This window comes from Coregonus lavaretus (assembly GCF_964263955.1).
Source record: "Coregonus lavaretus genome assembly, contig: HAP1_SCAFFOLD_724, whole genome shotgun sequence".
Taxonomy (NCBI): Eukaryota; Metazoa; Chordata; class Actinopteri; order Salmoniformes; family Salmonidae; genus Coregonus; species Coregonus lavaretus.
In genome coordinates, this window is record NW_028162782.1 from 258,422 (window position 1) to 264,711 (window position 6,290).

General features: G+C 45.7%; 1 long non-coding RNA gene across 1 annotated transcript; it reads left to right on the top strand.

Annotated features, from left to right (window-relative positions):
* Positions 1–2,201: 2,201 nt before the first annotated feature.
* On the top strand, positions 2,202–5,069 carry LOC311118853. Its single transcript, XR_014611869.1, has 2 exons — positions 2,202–2,258; positions 2,777–5,069. It is a non-coding gene; the product is annotated as an uncharacterized lncRNA (long non-coding RNA).
* Positions 5,070–6,290: the final 1,221 nt, after the last annotated feature.

A 6,290-nucleotide genomic window follows, 5' to 3' on the forward strand; every position in this document is an offset into this window, starting at 1 on the left:
TGTGTCCAGTGTGTGTGTGTGTGTGTCCAGTGTGTGTGTGTGTGTGTGTGAGTCCAGTGTGTGTGTGTGTGTTTGTGTGTGTGTGTGTGTGTCCGGTGTGTGTGTGTGTGTCCAGTGTGTGTGTGTGTATGTGTCCAGTGTGTGTGTGTGTGTGTGTGTGTGTGTGTGTTTGTCTGTGTGTGTCGTGTATCGTGTGTGTGTGTGTGTTTGTCCAGTGTGTGTCCAGTGTGTGTGTGTGCGTGTGTGTCCAGTGTGTGTGTGTGTGTGTGTGTCCAGTGTGTGTGTGTGTGTGTGTGTGTCTGTGTGTGTGTCTGTGTGTGTGTGTGTGTGTCCAGTGTGTGTGTGTGTGTGTCCAGTGTGTGTGTGTGTGTGTCCAGTGTGTGTGTGTGTGTGTGTCTGTGTGTGTCTTGTATCGTGTGTGTGTGTGTCTAGTGTGTGTGTGTTTGTCCAGTGTGTGTCCAGTGTGTGTGTGTGCGTGTGTGTCCAGTGTGTGTGTGTGTGTGTGTGTGTGTCCAGTGTGTGTGTGTGTGTGTATGTTTGTCCAGTGTGTGTGTGTATGTCCATTATGTGTGTGTGTCCAGTGTGTGTGTGTGTGTATGTTTAGTGTGTATGTTTAGTGTGTGTGTGTGTGTGTGTCCTGTGTGTGTGTCCTGTGTGTGTGCGTGTCCAGTGTGTGGGTGTGTCCAGTATGTGTGTGTGTTTGTGTGTGTGTGTGTGTGTGTGTCCAGTGTGTGTGTGTGTGTGTGTGTGTGTGTGTGTGTGTGTGTGTGTGTGTGTGTGTCCCCGGTATGTGTGTGTGTGTGTCCAGTGTGTGTGTGTGTGTGTGTGTGTCTGTGTGTGTGTCTGTGTGTGTGTGTGTGTGTGTGTGTGTGTCCAGTGTGTGTGTGTGTGTCCAGTGTGTGTGTGTGTGTGTGTGAGTCCAGTGTGTGTGTGTGTGTGTTTGTGTGTGTGTGTGTGTGTCCGGTGTGTGTGTGTGTGTGTCCAGTGTGTGTGTGTCTGTGTGTGTGTCTGTGTGTGTGTGTGTGTGTGTCCAGTGTGTGTGTGTGTGTGTGTCCAGTGTGTGTGTGTGTGTGTGTCCAGTGTGTGTGTGTGTGTGTGTGTGTCTGTGTGTGTCGTGTATCGTGTGTGTGTGTGTCTAGTGTGTGTGTGTTTGTCCAGTGTGTGTCCAGTGTGTGTGTGTGTGTGTGTGTCCAGTGTGTGTGTGTGTGTGTGTCCAGTGTGTGTCTGTGTGTGTGTCTGTGTGTGTGTGTGTGTGTGTGTCCAGTGTGTGTGTGTGTGTGTGTCCAGTGTGTGTGTGTGTGTGTCCAGTGTGTGTGTGTGTGTGTCTGTGTGTGTCGTGTATCGTGTGTGTGTGTGTCTAGTGTGTGTGTGTTTGTCCAGTGTGTGTGTGTGCGTGTGTGTCCAGTGTGTGTGTGTGTGTGTGTGTCCAGTGTGTGTGTGTGTGTGTATGTTTGTCCAGTGTGTGTGTGTGTGTCCATTATGTGTGTGTGTCCAGTGTGTGTGTGTGTATGTTTAGTGTGTGTGTGTGTGTGTGTGTCACACACTGGACACACACACACACTGGACACACACACACACACACACTAAACATACACACACACACTGGACACACACACATAATGGACACATACACTGGACACACACACACACACACACTGGACACACACACACACACTGGACACACACACACTGGACACACACTGGACACACACACACACACACACACACACACACACACACACACACACTGGACACACGCACACTGGACACACTCACACACTGGACACACACACATACTGGACACACAAACGCACACACTTGACATACACACACACACTGGACACACACACACACACATACACACTGGACACACACTGGACACACACACACACACATACTGGACAAAGACACACACACACACACACACACACACACACACAAACACACACACACACACACACACTGTACATACACACTCACTGGACACACACAAACAGTGGACACACACACACACACACACACTTGGACAAATGTATATACTGACTGTTTGTGTGTGTGTGTGTGTGTGTGTGTGTGTGTGTGTGTGTGTGTGTGTGTGTGTGTGTGTGTGTGTGTGTGTGTGTGTGTGTGTGTGTGTGTGTGTGTGTGTGTGTGTGTGTGAGTTCAGGTGTATCCCTCAATGACTGTCTGTTCTTCTGCTTACCGCTACAGTGTGGAACATGGTGGAGAGAACACAATGAAACCTGGACTTAGAAAATGTGAGTGTTGACTGCTGTGAAGAATATGACTAAGAATAAGTCTTAATTCAAGTGAAGTCAAAGTCAAAGACCACCATCATTACTTACTTGGTCATATTAAATATCAGCTGTAGTTCTACAGAAGCACAAATCAGGGACACCAACGTTTACAAAGAGTTGCTTTGACAATGTGTCTGTGTGTGTGTGGCGCGTTCCTGTTACATTAGAAATGTGCATACCTGAAGGTGTGTGTGTGTGTGTGTGTTCAGTGTGTGTGTGTGTTCAGGATGACGATGATTTGTAATATTGTGTGTGTGTGTTCAGGATGTGTGTGTGTGTGTGTGTGTAATTAATGGGAATAAATGTGTTTTATATTACCATACAGTATAACATATGATCATTCAACAAGTCTCAAGTTACCTTAACTTCTCCTTTTGATACCTAGAAACATCTACATTAAATGAATTAGTGAAAAGTGAGTTAACATTCTAATGTGAATGATGATGATTTCTAATATTGTATCTGGTTTCATCCATCAGATGTCTGTGATCTCACACTGGACCTAAACACAGTAAACAGAGACCTCTCTCTGTCTGAGGAGAACAGAAAGGTGACATGTAGGACAGAGGAGCAGCCGTATCCTGATCACCCAGAGAGATTTGAGGTCTGGTACCAGGTGCTGTGTAGAGAGGGTCTGACTGGGCGCTGTTACTGGGAGGTAGAGTGGAGTGGGAGTTGGGCTGGTATAGGAGTGGCATATAAAGGAATCAGCAGGAGAGGAGGGGGTGATGACTGTGTTATTGGATACAATGACAAGTCCTGGAGTCTGTTCTGCTCTGACAACAGTTACTCTGCCTGGCACAATAATACGTCCACTACCATAGACGTCCCCTCCTCCAGCTCCCACAGAGTAGGAGTGTATCTGGACTGGCCAGCCGGCACTCTGTCCTTCTACAGAGTCTCCTCTGACACACTGACCCACCTGAACACATTCCACTCCACATTCACTGAGCCCCTCTATCCAGGGTTTAGGATTTTGTATGATGGAGACTCAGTGTCCCTGTAAATAATAACCATGGTAACACTGACAAACACACACACACTGGACACACACACACACACACACACACACACACACACACACACTGGGGACACACACACACTGGGGACACACACTGGACACATACACACACAGGACACACACAGACACACACACACGCACTGGACAAACACACACTGGACACACACACACTGGACACACACACACTGGACACACACACACACTGCACACACACACACACTGGACAAACACACACACACACACACACACACACACACACACACATACAAACAGGACACACACACACATACACTGGACACAAACACACACTTGACACACACACACACACACACACACACACACACACACACACACACTACACACACAGACACTGAACACACACACACACACACACACACACACACACACACACACACTGGACTCACACACACACACACTGGAGACACACACAAACACACTGAACACACACACACACACACACTAGACACACACACACAAACACACACACACACACTGGACACACACACACTGAACACACACACACACATACACTGGATACACACACGCTGAACACACACACAAACACACTTAACACACACACACGCTAGAAACACACACTGAACACACACACACACTGAACACACACACTGGACACACACACACTAGACACACACACAAACACTTAACACACACACACACGCTGGACACACACTCTGAACACACACACACTAGACACACACACACACTTAACACACACACACACGCTGGACACACTGGACACACACACACTAGACACAGACACACACTTAACACACACACACACGTTGGACACACACTGTGAACACACACACACTCTGAACACACACACTCTGGACACACACACACACTGGACACACACACACACACACTGAACACACACACACTCTGGACACACACACAAACACTGGACACACACACACACACACACATATACTGAACATACACACACACACTGGACACACACACACACACACACCGGGGACACACACACACTGGACACACACACACTGGGCACACACACGCTGAACACACACACACTTAACACACACACACACACTTGACTCACACTCACACACACACACTGAACACACACACACACACACACACCCACACACACACACACACACTAGACAAACACACACACACACACTGGACACATACACACACACACTGGACACACACACACACTGGACACACACACACATACTGCACACACACACACACACTGGACACATATCCTTGTGTTGGATTTTGATGAAAGGAAATCCCATATAGCCTACTGGACAGGACTTTGCTATGGCATCTTCTGTTTGGGTGTGTCAGGTCAGGTCAGAGCCATGATCAGAATGTGTCTCTGTGTCTATTTCCAGCCTGCCATTTCTACATGTCCTGATCTAGTGTTTCACCCCTGACCTCCTCACACCGTCTCACTGTCCATGTCTGCTTTTAGCTCCCACCTCTACTTCACTGTGTTATAATGGACCTTATGCTTGTTATGTCACCTCTGGAACCAGTTATCAAACATACTGACCTTTCTGACCCTATCCCATGGCCCTACTTTCTACAACTGAATATTTAAATTCCTCTATGAGTTTTGTTTCGTGTCCATTTACTTATGTATGTATTTGTTGTATATTGGGGTTGTGCTGCAGAGCATCATGGGGGTTTGTATGTGTTGAGATGATCACGTTCCAGATAAATGGTTGAACTGATTCCTGTCTCCTGTCTCATCATTATTGAATTGTTATACAGACGTGGTTATGAAACCCACGAGACATAACAAAAGATTGGTGATGAGTAAGTCTGAATCTACAGGAACTATTCTGTCTGGAAGAAGTGGGTTTTTACAACTGTTTAAAACTGTTATTTTCTGTGGTACAGTCTAGGCTAATGTTAGCACAGTGTATTGATAGCAGAGGCACGTGCATAGTTTAGCTAGCTAAGAAAGAGAGTTAACATCGTCATGGACGGCAGAAAAGGACTGGAGACGGACGTCGGAGCGGGAAAACAAAATGATTAAAAGGGAGGAACATACAGTGATTAAAGGAAAGTGCATTTATTCAACCGTGAAGACAAACCTTTTCATTAAATCTGCTAAATGAGCGAACTTAGGAGGAAACGTCAGTGAGTGAAGTGAATGAAGATCACGTGACTGAGGAAAATATTGATTTGGTTGAGGACAATATTGAAGTGAGTGACAATCAGGAGCTTATTGGGAAATGAACAATTATTGGAATTGATGGAAACATTGGACAGTTTGATAAAAGTATTGATCAGTGGAGCTCATATACAGAACGGTTTGAATATTTTGTTCTTGTAAATGACATGGATGAGGACAACATTGTGCCTATATGTTTTAGTGTAATGGGGCCAAAGACATTTAATTTACTAGGCAGCCTGCTACAGCCAGTCAGAACAGGTAATAAGACGTATGGGGATATTGTGGAGATACTTAAAGGACATTTTTCACCAGAACCACTAGTTAATGCTGAAAGGTTCAGGTTCCACAGGAGACATCAGGAAGAGGGAGAATCAGTAACAATGTTTGCTGCTGCATTAAAGAAACTATCAGAACACTGAGTTTAATGCTGTTCTAAATGACATCATTAGAGACAGACTAGTATGTGGGCTACGGAGTGAAGCTACACAAAAGAGACTGTTGTCTGAATGTCATCTGACCTTGGCAAAGGACATTGAAATCAGTGTGTCCATGGAACTAGCTGCTAAAGAGGCTCACCAGTTGAGTTCATCAGGAACTTAGTGGGTTTGTCTAACAATCCTAATCATCAGCTGATACATTTTAATCTCATACACAGGGTAAACCTTCCACCTAGAAAACATCATTTAATGAACATATTAACCTCTCTTCTGTGTGATCTATGTAATCAATGTAAGGTTCTGTATTTATTTTTCTCAGTTCACCTTGTGTTCTT